The sequence below is a fragment of the Triticum aestivum genome, chromosome 3A, assembly GCF_018294505.1.
Source record: "Triticum aestivum cultivar Chinese Spring chromosome 3A, IWGSC CS RefSeq v2.1, whole genome shotgun sequence".
Taxonomy (NCBI): domain Eukaryota; kingdom Viridiplantae; phylum Streptophyta; class Magnoliopsida; order Poales; family Poaceae; genus Triticum; species Triticum aestivum.
Genome location: NC_057800.1, coordinates 739,562,462 through 739,577,613, shown reverse-complemented (window position 1 = coordinate 739,577,613; position 15,152 = coordinate 739,562,462).

Here is a 15,152-nt window from a genome sequence, read left to right as displayed (position 1 = left end):
GAGGATGACCCCCGGCCTCTGCATCTGGGAGATGCATGCGGTCATTTTATTGATTATTCTCGAGGACCTTACAAAGTAGTACAACAATATGTCTGAATCCGCCATCTTGGCAACCTATGCCGCTACTCCTATCCATATGATGAAGGGGTGCAAGCTGGGCCATATACCCAGTCCTCTCACCTAAGCCTAACATCTAAAGCTGGAAGCCCCGACCGAGCCACGTACCGGGTCTGGGGCACAATCCAGTCCGACGCACTCACATGTGTCGTCGCCACCATCTTTCACTTGTCCATCTTCAGAGCAGATTGAGGTACCAACCTTGGCAGGTTCCTCCGCCGTCGACGCCACCATGACGCCAAATGACGACCACCACCTATGCCAGTCCATCTCCAAGCCGAAGGAGCGCTATCACAAGATGAAGACCGGCGGTAGAATAGATGAAACGTTGCACACATTGCCGCCGCCAAACACCTCACACACACCGCAAAGCGCCCACCGTGCTTCCGGGAACCCGAGGCGACGCCTTCAAGAAGGAGCACGACGAGGGTACGACGCTGTCGCCCACAAGGGGAACTAGAGCTTTCGCCCAAAAGGAGAGCACAGTGAAAGATGGGAGAGGACCTCGACAAGGCCTCCAAGAAGTTTAAACGGAGAACTCCTAACCAATCTATCTAGTCTACAGATATAACTTAGACTACAAGAGGAAATAGAGGGAGAGATAACTACATGCGTGACACGACCTGTCACGCCATGTTACAATGTTTAACAGTGCCCTCAACGAATGAACCCCCCCCCCCCCCCCCCCCCCGGTCCCGCCTTGTTGTTGTATGACTTCAGTGTGTGTGTTTGGTTTCTACCCTTGTTCAAACTGGTTCTGCTTGTGGCAGTTTGCTTTATATGTAAAGTGGGGCGAAAGGTTTTCTCAGTAGAAGGGACCGAGAAGTCGGACTCCATAATCTGTCGTTAACTCATGTACGGTATTTGATTCTGACTGTATGAAACGCCAGGTCATAATCGAGCATTCTGTTCTACTAGCTGATGACGCATGTTAATACCCTGAACTTCTACAAAATGAAGGGTCCCGTGGATCAGCCCAGTAACAAACTTATCATAGTATGAGGGTATAATTAATTGTTTGGATCAGGTACATGGATTTGTTACATTAGGACACGATCCTCTATCGGATCGTCAATGGCTAAGTGTAATGGCAGTAATGGACGTGCTATAAACCATGGTTTGCTTGCTTAGCTACCTGACGGCACATACTTATGATTCTTCATAGATGTTTGTAAAGCAAAAATATCACAGCTGAATAATCCTCGTTGGAGGCATCCTATAGTATTTCTCCATCACATTCAATTAATTAATCCCTGACAGGTGGAAGGTTCGGTAAAACCTGTGTAGCCCGGCCGCCGTAGGTGTACTGTATTATTGTAGTATCTGAATTCGATTCGGTTTATTATTCCGTGAAAGAAATACTTCCGCTACTTCAGAAATCAGAAAGAAAAAAGCTTCCGCTACGTAACGTACGACATACTTTACTGCCAGCGAATCAAACTCTTATTTATCTCATCAAACTCGTACCATCAGCACCCATCCAAAGTCTACAATCACGAGGGATTTCACGTGCAAGAAAGACTAGCTGGAACGGACGATGGAGCCGACGCAGACGGCCGCCCGCGAGGATGCCGGCCTCCACGGTGCCTCGGCGGCGGCGACGGAGGAGCGATGGTCACTACTCCCCGCCGATCTCCTCCGCTTGGTCCACGCCAGGCTTACCAGCCTGGTTGACAGCGCCCGCTTTGCCGCCGTGTGCACATCGTGGCGCGCCATTGTGCCGACGCTCCCACCACGCCTCCCATGGTTGGTCCTCGACCCAAGCGGCGACGACAACGCAAAGCATGTGTACTGCCTCGGAGACGACGCCATCCTGCCACGCATCCCGTTTCGGAGTGAGGTCGTCGGCAAGCGCTTCGTTGGCAGCTACGATGGTGGCTGGGTCGTCTCCTTAGACGATGCCCCGATTAGGATCATGAACCTGTTTTCCCGTGCCGCGGTGGAACTCTCTGCACAACAAAGGAAGATCAGGACCGTGAAGCTCTTCGACGGTCCCGAGATGGCAGCCACTAGAACGCGAAGCTGGATCCACCATGCACGCCAGGGCACCGACGACCAATTAGTTCCGTTGAAGATGATCTTCTCCCGGCCCCCTACCTCGAGCTGTTGTATTCTCGCCGCCATTACAGACGAACATGACGTTGCGATCTGTGGGCTTGGCTACCCGGAGCGTGGATGGACGAGGCGAAGATTCTATGGTGACAATGTCCAGGATATCACCTTCTGCAATGGCGATCTCTATTGCCTCCTAGAATTAAGCAAGAAACTTGTCAAGTGCGTGGTCGGATTAACCGAATATGGCGTGGCGGCATTCGTAGCTGACCACGTGCTGGCCATGCAAAACAATGTGCCCATGCCAAACCACTACTTATTGACAGAGGACAATACGGAGGCACATGCCATGTACATTCTTGAGCTATGTGGCAAACTTGTGATGGCGGTGAGGAGAGACAAGGTCCTGCAGTCGTGGTCACGCCACATCCATGGGACTCTTTTCTTGGTTTTTGAGCTTGTTGAGGCTGATACGGATGGAACAACGACACATCACTTGTACAAGTGGGAAGAGATGACAAGCCTTGGTGACTACGCCTTATTCTTGGGGCCAACGTGCGCCAAGACGATGCACCTGTCAACGATGAGTGAGCGTCCTGGTCCACAAAGAAACCACATCTACTACTCCCACCATCAATGTTTTAACACACGCAAAAAACGGGTACCTAACGAAGCGAAGGTTTTCTTTAAAAGCTCCAACAACGATGGTAGTCGTTTGTACTACAAGAAAGATGAAAGCGTTGGTGGCGGCGTGGAAGGTATCTTGTCCACTGGGTACTATGTATCAGGTGATGGTCATCCTCCCATGTGGCTTTTGCCTCCAGATGTTTAACCAAGTTTGTTCTAGTCTTGCTTCTATTGTGTCATTGGGTGCTCTTTGTTTTCTTTCACCACAATCATATGACGATGAAAAGTATGTCCCCAATAACAGACACGAAACGAGTTTAGGTTATCACTCTGTTCAACTCTTTGAAAAAAAATGTTATCCAAATGGGCAGTGATCTGCGCCGGCGCACCGGCCCAAGCGCCATGCCGGTCCTATAACAGTCGTTGGATTAATCCATCTGTGCCATCGGATTAAAAAAAAAACCACGCCATCCTTTCTCTTCTCCATCCCTCCGCACCGCTTCGTCTCAGATTAGAGAGGAACACTGCGTTGACCGGTTGTAGATGACTGTCTTCGCGGCCCTCGCCATGGCCTTCGACGAATCAACGGCGCCTTCGTGGCCCTCGTCGTCGTTGACCCCGCTAATTGTCTCGCCGCCATCCGTCATGATCTACACATCACCCACGCCGTTCATGGTCCCTCCTCATCGTCGGTCGCAACATCCTGTACTCGCCGTCGCAGCCCCCTCGCCGTCTCTGGTGCAGCCTCGCCATCCCGGCAAAAGAACGAGCAGCTGGCACCGTCCCAGCGAAAACTATCCCGGTTGCAGTAAAAAACACCGCCGGTCCCAGTAAAAAGCAAAATTCGCCGGTCACAGCTTTTTCTCCGCTGCCATTGGTTCATGGTAGCAAATGGCAATGCCGGTTGTAGCAAAAAAGCAACGCGGTTGTAGCAGAAAAACCAACGTCGGTGGTATGTGGTAACATAACGAAATGCCGGTTGTAGCAATAACCGGTGTGGTTGTAGCAAAAGATCAATGCCGGCGATGCGTCGTAGCATAACGAGACCCTGGTTGTAGCAGGTTAGTACACCAGTTGTAGCATCACGCACGGTGGTTCTAGCAGGGCAGTGCTGGTCGGAGCAGCGCCGCGAACTACCGATGCCGGTGGTGCGTTGTAGCAAAAAAAAAAATGCCAATTGAAGCTTTTTCTGTCTAAGGTTGAAGCTATACTCGTAACGGTTGCAACTTTTTTGAGTTTGGCATTGTTTGGTTGAAGCTTTCCGTGTTGATGGTTGAAGCTTTTTTGATCTAGGCTTGAAGCTTTTTCGTCAATGGTTGCAACCATTCTATGCAGTGGTTCTAACATTGCCTCACTGGTCGCGTGCCAACGCTCGCCGGTGGTTGCTTCACAAAAAGGAGCTTGCGTCCCAGCATGTCGAGCCTCCGTTTCCAAGCCACGGCCATTCGCCGTTGGAGCATTGAATCTCGGCGCCGATGCTGCTCGTGTGCGCCGTAGGTGAGATTTCCTTGAGAAAGGGAAAGGAGGAGGATGCGCTCATTTTGGTCATTTATCCGTCCATGGCGGCTCGTCCTATAGCAGGCGGCGGTGGTTGGCCTGCAGTAGCAGCGGTGCCACAGTTCATCCCTGGCAGGTCCCCTGGGAACGAGAACAGCGGTATGGATAAGAAACGAAGGGAGAAGGGAGAAGATAAGGCAGGGAGAAGAAAGGGAAAAAAAAACATGAAACAGAGTATATTTTGATTTGCCGGAGAAGCAGCAGCAACCTACATGCATACATTAACATGACACGATTATAAGGGTGTACCATGTAATAGTAAGTTGATAAATTATGATCACATAAGACTCCTCAGTTAACGCTTGATGCCAGCCAAACTGAGCCAGGCTCGGCCTAAGCTTGCCTCGAGTTTGCCCAATGTCACATCCCAAATTTTCAAATTTGATAGTGACCAAAATTTTCAAATTTGATAGTGACCAAAATCATATTTCATTGCATTTTAGCTTTTGGTAATTTGGAAATTTTAGTAAACCCTAATTTAATTAGGGAATTATTTAAATAACCATAGTAAACTCCTATTTGTGTAAAACAGATTTTCAAACATGCATTAGGGCAGGAAATACTTTTCATATACAATATATATTCCCTACTATTTTTTGTGCCAAATTTAGTGATTTTTGAATTTGATTTGCATTTTCAAGATTTAGCCCTAAGTGGCAGTTAAAATCTGGAAGAAAAAGAAAAAGGCTAGGCAGGCCATCACCGCACAGCTATACCCCCGCCCCTGCCCCACCCTCAATTCACCATCCATTGCAATGTGGATATTAATCACTAAGTAATTACAACACAACAATAAATTTGTAACACATGCAATACATGTGGTCTCTGGTCTGGTTGCGGCGCGGCGGCCCCATGCGGTGGATTTGGTGGTGGCCTGCTTGTTAGCATGATGCAAGGTCAAGCGCGACTGACAATGGGACGGTGTACAAGGGATTCGGGGCCTAGTGCCTGGATTTGGCGGTCGCGCCGGCGGTTGCCGTTGTATGGATGATGTCAACGGTTGTCGTGGCAGTGGGTGCTCCCGGTAGCGCCCAGAATTGGGGCGGTGGCCCCTCTTCTTTCGATGGCGGATGACTCCGTGGTCGTGTGGGCGACTCGGGGACTGGATCTCAAGGTGGTGACGGCCTATCTAAGGCTGGTGGCGGTATGGGACGCCCCCTCCATCAAAAAATCGGGTTCAATGCGGCTCGGTAGGTGACACATCCACCTCTTCTGGAGAGGTCGAGCAATGCGTGTCGCCGATAGGTGATGCCACCAACGGATGCTACGCACGACGTCTTATGTGGAGGCGTCAAGTCATGCCTGCTACCGGCTGGTGTTGCTCGGTTGCTCTGGCGGAGTTGTCATGTTTAGCCTGTTGCTAGTGGATTGAAACTGGTGCAATAGTAGCCAGAGGCAGGCGGTATGAGACGTCTTTTCTTGCGTTGTCTTCTCCAGTGGTATCCGGCTATCGAGGCGTCGGTAGCTGGAAAAGTGATGATGGTACAAGACAGATTCAATGAAGAGTTTGTGCACTCCGGTGAAAACATAAGATCTCTGATCAGGCTATGTCGATGCGCGCCTGCATTGTGGTTTTGCTGAAGGTGGTGGATTGAAGCTTGGCTTCCGAGATGATAATCTGGAGTTCAACCTTGTGTTGAACTTGCCATCATCGGCGCACATGTGGCGATTCCTTCTTGATGGCGTAGCCTAGGAGTTGTGTACTTTTCGTTTCTCATGTCGTCTTGTAACATAGGGTTAATGGCTATCTGGTGGAGTTACTGTCGCGAGGCATGCAACCTCAGGTTTATTTTTGCTTTATTTTTTGTGTCGATGTTGTTCGGCTGCTAGCTTTTGCATTATTTATAATATATGATTGTATGCATCGTGAGCCCCCCCCCCCCCCCCCCCCCCCCCGGTTCCATTCATTGTGAATAAATGAAACCACATCGGTCTAACATCCAAGCATGCCTCAAAACGCATGTTCTCAAAGAGCAGGAAAATAAAACAGTATGGGGGAACAAAAAAGGCCTGCAGCCTATTACAGGATCGAGGATCCGACTTTCATGACACTGAACTTAACTGATGAAACACTACAGCAAAGTGATCCTCGTTCCTCCTGCACCGGCTCGAACCCTCATGTCTTCTGCAGCGAGCATCTCGCGGACCTCCTTGATACAGTGTCATGAAAGAAAAGACGTCTACAAATTATTACAGTACAACCTACATTTTCTTTTGTGAAGAAGAGAAGAAAGAAAAGGGGATAAAGCAACCGAGCTTAACTTTTTTGTTGTTGGTTGTGTTGAAAAGGAAAAGAAAAGAAAAGGGGAAGAAGAAGAACCAGCGCCTCACGAGTTGTGCTCGGATCCTTGTTGTTTGTGCATGATTTGAGGCTTCCACGTATGCTCCAACCCAACAAGTGCTAACTCCTAATAAGAGTATGAGTTGTGTTCGGATCGAAACATAATGTCTCTACTTATTTTGTACATGAATTAAGGTTTCCATTTATATACGCCTCCCTTAGATTACGTGACTTTCAAAGCCTGCTCATCGTGGCCAGTTCGGTTTGCCACGTACAGGTGCACGCACAACCTCTTATTTATGTCGTCAGCTAGCATCGATCCCTCCACACATTACGATCAGCCTAACGCACCAAGAATCCAAGATGGCGCCGCCTCATGCGGTAGCCGCCCGCGACGATGGAACCAGGATCCAAGGGACCTCGTCCGGTGAAGATCTGTGGTTACGCCTCCCTGACGATCTCCTCAGCATGGTCTACGCGAGGCTCGGCTCTCCGCTCGACTGCGTCCGCTTTGCTGCGGTGTGCATGAAGTGGCGCGCTGTCGTGTCGTCCTACCCGCCGCGGCGCGCGCACCCATGGCTGGTCCTCGACCCACATGACGAGGTCGAGACCACGCGTGTGTACAATCCTGGAGACGGCACGATCCTACCACTCACCATGCTCCTCCGGGAGGCGAACGTGTGCCGTTTCGTCGGCTGTCACGCTGGCGGGTGGGTCTCCTACAAGGCGCCGCTCAGCGTGAAGAACATCTTCACCGGGGATGAGGTGGCGCTGCCCGCGGATCCAAGAAGGAGCATTGTTACGCTCAAGGTAACATTCTCTGGGCCGCCCACCTTAAGCGGGTCTGGTCCTCGTTGCCATCACCGGCAAGCATGAAGTTGTGATCTGCGGGCTTGGCAAGCCCGAGGGTGGGTGGATGGCACCAAGGTTTTGTGGGGAGCCGGTTCTGGATATCACCTTCTGCAACGGGCATCTCTATTGCCTCATGCGAAATAGCAACGAGGTCGGCTTGGACAAATATGGTGTGCCGATGTTCGGACATATCCAGTGGCTGGCCATACAAAATCATCATTACATGAAAAACCGCTTCTTTTGTAGCGTGGACGATCCGGATGCGCGTGCCATGTACATTGTTGAGCTACGTGGCAAACTTGCCATGGCAGTGAGGAGGATCTGGGGCCCACGGGCTAGGGAGAGGAACTACTCCGGCCATTTTTTCTTGGTATTCAAGCTAGTTGATTCTAATGAGCACATAACAGGGACGCAGTGCCTGTACAAATGGGAAATGGTGTTGAACATGGGCGACCACGCCTTGTACCTAGGACCGACATGCTCCAAGGCGATGCACGTGCCGACGGACCAGCACGGCGGTCCACGAAGAAAGCAACATCTACTATTTCCACCATAGATGTTACACACAAAAAGAACTTGTACCCTGTGACGCAAAGGAATTCTTCATGAGCTCCAACAAGAATGATTGTCGTGTATACTACAAGGAAGATAAAAGCTTTGGTAACCGGCAAACATCGGTAGGGTACTATGTGGTGGGTGGTGCTCACCCTCCCATGTGGCTTTTCCCATAGGATATTTAGCCATGTGTATTACGCTCCCGCTTCTCTTTTTCTTTTCTTTATCATGCTCTTGCTTTTATTTCTCAATAATAATGTTACGATGTAGTGTACTAGTATTCTATTATGTCCCCGACAACCATCATCCAACATCCAACTATTTTAATTAGGTTATAGCTTTATGCGCAACTCTTCAAAAACTGTCATGCTACTCAGCTAGTGGTTTGTAAAGTTTTGCTTCTGGTGCATGATGAGAAGTTGAGATCCACGCCGTAGAGTGCGTGACAACGACTTGGGATCACGTTAAAATATCTTTTTTGTTGGTGTTGTTGTCTTCAAGAGGCTTTGTTAATCCGTTCTTTATCTTTTTTAGTAGTTGTACTGCTCTCATTAATTACTTAGCAAATCGAGGTAGATTATGATCTAGGTTCGGCAGCATGTACATTGAATTATGGTCAGCCAGAAAACTGGAATTTTGACCGAGTATAGACTCAGGTTTTGTCAAGAAGAAAAATAGTTTGCCTCTGTACTGTATTAAAAAAAACATACAACATTCAAGAAGGAAGAAAATGAGGCAAGCGACGGCATACCTATGAACATCACGGCTGCGTATCAAAGAGAAGATTAACGAAAAAGGGTTTCCCCCGCTTTGTATTACAAAGCAACCATCCGATACAACCAACAATAGAAGCTGGGGCTGAAGCAGCACAATCACGCCTAAAAAAATGAAAAAGAAAAAGAAAAGAAACAAATGCCGATAACGGCGGATCGACAAAAACGACGAAGCCTCGCGACCGCTGCGTCCACCGGAGATCGCCCACCAAGCTCCGAGACTCCGAAGCACCGGTACCAATCCACACCTCTGAGAAGGGACGTGACGATGACGACGCTGGTGCCAACGGTTTCCCCTAGTACGCGGCGAGGAGAGAGGAAGGGTAGCCCCGACGCCCTCCAGGAAGGTCCGGCGGCACCCTCAGGTGCCACCACGTCGATGTCGGCCAAGCCAAAAGGGATTTCTCCTGATCCCATCCTTCACCTCAGGCACTCCGGAGCTCGCCGCCAAACCGACCACCACCCTGCGCCAACACGGACACGAAGCTTCCCACGCTGTCTCACCACGGCACCGCGAAGATGGTCTGCACAACGAAGAAGAGGAGCTGGGACTAGGGCATCAGCACCGTCGGCATATGGGAGGGCCCCACCTCCACCGTCCACGACGGTAGCCGACCGAACGCCAAAGCAGGAGCCTACCGGGCCCATGGCCCCACAGGCCCGGCAGCTCCCGCCTCCGCGCAGCAGCTGGCACGCCGTCGGCGTCACTGCCCCAGTCCAAGCCGCTCCCCAGCCTCTCCATACATAGGGCGTCGTTGTCGCACCGGAGCCAACCCGCAAGGACCCAGATGGGGCCCTACGGGCCCAAATCTGGGCCGGGGACGCGCCACCGGCCGCCCAACACCATCAGATCGCCCCGCCGCAAAGAGGTGGCACCACCACGGCGAGCGCCCCCGGCCTCCGCCACCAGGACGCCAGACCGCCACCGGCCGAGCACCACCGCCGCCTCCCCCCACCCCGGGAAGGAGGAGCGCGCGCGGGTAAGGGATGGCCCGCCGCCGCCGACACCACCCGGCCAGATCCGGGGGTGACCGCCGGCGACGGCCGGGGGGGGGGGGAGGACGGGGGGACGGGAGGAAGGGCGGACGAGGTGGATGGGGGGCGCGCGCCGCCCCGGCCACCTCCCGGGGAGACAGCGGAGGCGGCGGGACGGGGAAGAGGGAAGAGGGAGGGCGGGAAGGGGCGCCCGCGCTGGGCGGCCGGCGGCGGCGGGAAGGGACTAGGGCCTGCCGGCGGCGGGGGAAACCCTAGCAGGAGCGGGGGAGAGGAGCGGGAGCCCAAAGAGAAGATTGCACCCCTCATCAAAGAAAAAAAAGATTGCAGGCGACGACTAGCAAAACCTCGTTCGACTAGTGAGCCGGCCTGAAACAAACCTCGTCCGAACATGCTGCCGAGCGGAATCGATGCGCTGAAACAAACACGCTGCCGAGCGGAGTACTTCGCTCGCTCGCAAAACAAAGAAGAAGAAGAAGAAGAAGAAGAAGAAGAAGAAGAAGAAGAAGAAGAAGAAGAAGAAGAAGAAGAAGTAAAAGACCCGTCCGGATTCCGGCATCAAACAAATATACGATTAGGTTTTTGTATACGTAGATGGAGGAACAAATTGTTTTTCTTTATTTTATGAGTATGTTTAGGGCACATCTAGATGTGCTCTAGTTATTGCACATCTAAATGAGTGAATTAAGCATAAAGAAGAAAAGAAAAAAAAATACACACACGAATCTTAACATAAGATCAATAATATAAGACTTAGATGTGCAATACTTATAGCACATCTAGATGTACTTTAGCAAAACTGTTATTTTATTTATATGGTCCCCGAGTAGTATACAATATCTATGTCCGATTCGATTTCATGCCTGCATCAAACAAATACCTCCGGCCTTTACTGCCTGTGCTTCGCGACCTCTATTCGTGGTGGCGAGTACCTCATAAACCCCGCACAATATATCCTTCTACAATCGGATCAAGAAGCAGCCTAGCCGGAACACAGATGGAGGAGACGACGAAGGCAGCCGTCGGAGGCGATGCTGGCATCCAAGGGACCTCCCGGGCTGCCGTGGGGCGGTGGTCCAGGCTCCCTGACGACCTCCTCCGCCTAGTCCAGGGCAGGCTCTCCGGCACGATTGACTGGGCCCGCCTCGCCGCCGTGTGCACCTCGTGGCGAGCCATCGGGTCGACGACGCTCCCGCCACGCCTTCCGTGTCTGATCCTTGACCCGACTGGTGATGATGAGGCCAAGCACATGTGTTGCCTTGGAGATGGCAACATCCTGCCACGGATCCCGTTCCCGACCGAGGCCGTTGGCAGGCACATCATTGGCAGCCACGGTGGTGGCTGGATCGTACTGTCCGATCCCCCGGCGCTTAGGATCATGAACCTCTTCTCTCATGCAGGGGTGACGCTTTCTACACAGCAAAAGGAGATTAGGATCTTGAGCCAGTTCACCGGTACCGAGGTAGCGCCATCTAGAATGGGAAGGTCAGCCTCTCATGCACACGATGACACAAACGACAAGTTAATTCCGGTGAAGGTGATATTCTTCGAGCCACCCACCTTTAGCAGTTGTATCCTAGCCGCCATCACCAACCAGCATGATGTCGCAATTTGCGGGCTTGGCCAGCCAAAATATGGATGGACAAGGCGAAGATTCAAGGGGGGACAAGGTCGTGGATATCACATTTTGCAATGGCCATCTCTATTGCCACCTGGAACCTAGCAAATATCTTGTCAAGTGTGAGGTCAGCTTGACTGCATATGCTGTGGCGGGGTTCGGAGCTGTCCACTGGTTGGCCAAGCACAACCAATCATTAACGACCGAGACGGATGCCATGTACATTCTTGCGCTGTGTGGCAAGATTGTGATGGTGGTGAGAAGGACAATGATGGGGAGCGAACAACCGTGGCCATGCGAGCCTTTTTTCTCGGCGTTAGTACTCGTTGATGCTGATACAGATGGAGTGGGGAAGCGTCACTCATACAAGTGGGAAGAGGTGAGAAGCTTAGGCAACCACGCCTTGTTCTTAGGGCCGACATGTGCCAAGGCAATGCACGTGTCGATGAGTAAGCGTGACTGCCCACAAAGAAACCACATCTACTACATTCACAATCGATACTACACACAGAGAAGTTTGGTGCCTAAAGATGCCAAGGAGTTCTTTACGAGTTCCAACAAATATGGTTACGGTCGCCGTGTGTATTACAAGAAAGAAAAAAGGAATGACAATGGCGTGAATAAGATTACATCGGTAGAGTACTATATATCTGGCAGTGGACATCCTCCCATGTGGCTTTTGCCTCGGGATCTTTAGCCAAGTTATCTTGTTTTGGTGTTAGCTCTCCTATGCTATCCAACCTGTACATGTTTTGTCTTTTGTAATTTTTTTGAGTGTCCGTTTTTCATTAACTTAATTTTAATTCTGAAGTTAATTTTCATAGATTTACGATAGAAAATCAATATCACTCACACACCATGGAATCAATATTCATAATATATAAATTTAGTATTGTAGATGTTGATATTTATTCAATGTAAATTTGGTTTAACTTTGCGTAGTTTTACTTCAAACATTTTTTTTATTCAGAGTAAAAAGAAACGGAGGGAGTACGCTAGTCACTCCGATGCATGCATCATGTGTGATGCGAACACAATTAGCAGCTAGCCAATAGTTTATTTTTCTGTTGTGGAAATAAGCAGCTAGCTAGTGTTGGATCATTTCTTGCTTTCGATTACAGCGGGTGAATGTGATTGGCAATCCGTTTAGTTTCGCATGCGTACGGGCGTAATATAGGAATGACAGGTGCACGTAAAAAAGATTGGATCGGGTTTTCAATTGGTTGATGAATGGATTTGCTTTGGGGGATGAGAAAATAGATAAAGCACTCGACTATGGCTGAAGGATTCTCTGCAAGATGAAGGGTTCTCTGCATGATAAACCGCTCCATTGAGAAAATAGATAAACCGCTCCACGATTATAGAGAGTATGTTCTAATCTCGTGAGATGAAGGGTTCTCTGCATGATCTTTCCGAAGAAGAAATCAGTGTTGATGTGGTTAAAAGGGCAGATAATCCAATGGTTGATTGGGAAGCTCACTTGAGTATATACAACAAAAGCATACAAAAAGTGAGCTCGAACAGTACTTGAATGAAGAGTTGTACCCTCCAAAGAAAGATTTCGATATCCTGGAATTGTGGAAATAGAATGCACCCAACTATCTGGTCATGGATTGCATCGCTCGTGACATTCTAGCTATCCAAGCGTCAATGGTGGCGTCTGAGTCGGCATTCAGCACCAACGGAATAGTCATCAACGATCATAGAACCAGGCTGAAGAGCGACACTGCAGAGGCGTTGATTTGCCTCCAAGATTGCCTGAAATCTGCTGCTTTCAATCATTCAGACCATATACCTACCACTAAGATTGACGATGAAGATTGCTTGGTAAGTTAGAAATAAGCAAGTCTCCATTTTCTGTACTGCGACAATTACTTTCTCATGTATTGTTTTTTGCCTCCGGTGTCCTACCAAGCAAGAAATACACTGAAGAAGTGCATGTCCGCATGTTGGCTAGCTGCATGTATGTTATTTGAACAAATGATCGGCATGAAAAAGCTTGATACAAGCTACATAGTAAATTACTGCAACTTTGTTCTAATATTCAGTAGCAGTCTTCAGAGTAGCTGCCACTGACTCAGGAAAAGTTCAGGACTAAAATTTGATGTTCAGGAAAATCAAATTCAGCATGAAGCTGCCATTGACATGTCATTCATCGTAAAGTTCAGGCGAATCTGAATGTATGTTCAGGACTATGGAATCGGATGTTCAACCACATGATCAGGATGTGAAATCCAAAACCTGAATGTGATGTTCAAGCTAGCACTGATATATGTTCACTGAAATTATGTTAGTTTTAAAACTGCTCGTTGCTGCATTTGAGGAACTGAATCTAACATTGTATCAAATGAACGGATGATTTGCTCGTTGTTGCAAATCTGAATGTACTTTTAACATTGTGCAGGACTGAAATCTGAATGTGAAGCTGATACAAAGCTAGCACTGAGCAAATCTGTACATTGTGTGCACATGGACAGTGAAATCTGTATGTATATAGCTAGTTTGCAAATTGCAAACTAAGCGTGCTTACCAGGACACAAAACTGACTCTACACACTAGTGAAAGCAGTTTTTTTTTTGTTTATGAAGGGTACTAGTGAAAGCAGGTAAACTGGTGTGGACGTCCGCATGTGGCCGCCCGGCATAGCAGGCAGTCAAAACGTGCGGACGCGGACGCTGCAACTGCATGATTTAGAATTGCGGACGTGGACGGGCCGCCGACGCGTCCGCCAGCATCCAGAGCTCCACATAAATCCCAACAAGCCCACGCTCACCTTGGATATAATTAACTCTATCTATACAGTATTTTTAAGCAACACTTTCTACTTACGTGTTTAATAATTCTCTAGTCAATTGCCATGTTTTACCTTCAGTACACATTAGCAATGCGGACACGATGCTTTGGAATGTTTCGTGGTATTACTTGACATGATTTACCTTCAGTACAGATTAGCTTAGCTCATGTAATTATTGCATACACTAGCAACATATTTGAAGCATGCATGACACAAGACAAACACGCATTTAGACTGGATGATGCTATTTCCGGATCGTTCGGTTTACGTTGGCACACGATAAAACATAGAAATAAGTGTTTTGTTCTGTATCTCCTCAGTGTACTTCTATGTACTATTGCACGTAAGCGGTTGATTACTTTTTTTGTGTGTGAATACATACCCCGGCTGATTACTGATCCTTCAAATATCTTGTCTTTTTCTTCCATAGTGGTAATGTCTTGTTGAAATTTGGGATTCATTTCGAGCTACAACTGTTACGTGCAGAGGCATGCAATTTTGGATTTGACATTGCGGAGTGGTATGATTGATCCTTCATAAGGTCGTATTTATGCAAGTTATGTAAATACTCGTCGAATACATTCGTCTGTACATATATGTAATTTATATGTAGGTAATCTACACTTCTACACTACTATCAAACAATCGAATAAGAATGTTCTTATGTGTACCCCGCAATTAGACCCACAACACTACACAAACCAATCCGTACCGCACAATTAGGCCCACAAATCTTAATCTAACAGTCAATAGCGTTTTGGGGTGGAGTTAGCAATTCCCAATGGCTGACCATTACTCCGTCCACAGAGGAATATTCCATGCACTGCGCCCACAACTCCCCATACAACGCTCATTCCTCTATTTGGCTCGTGAAGTCGTGATGAAACCCTTCCTGTCTCCCTCTCTCGATCTGCGCCGCCGGCTCACTTCCCT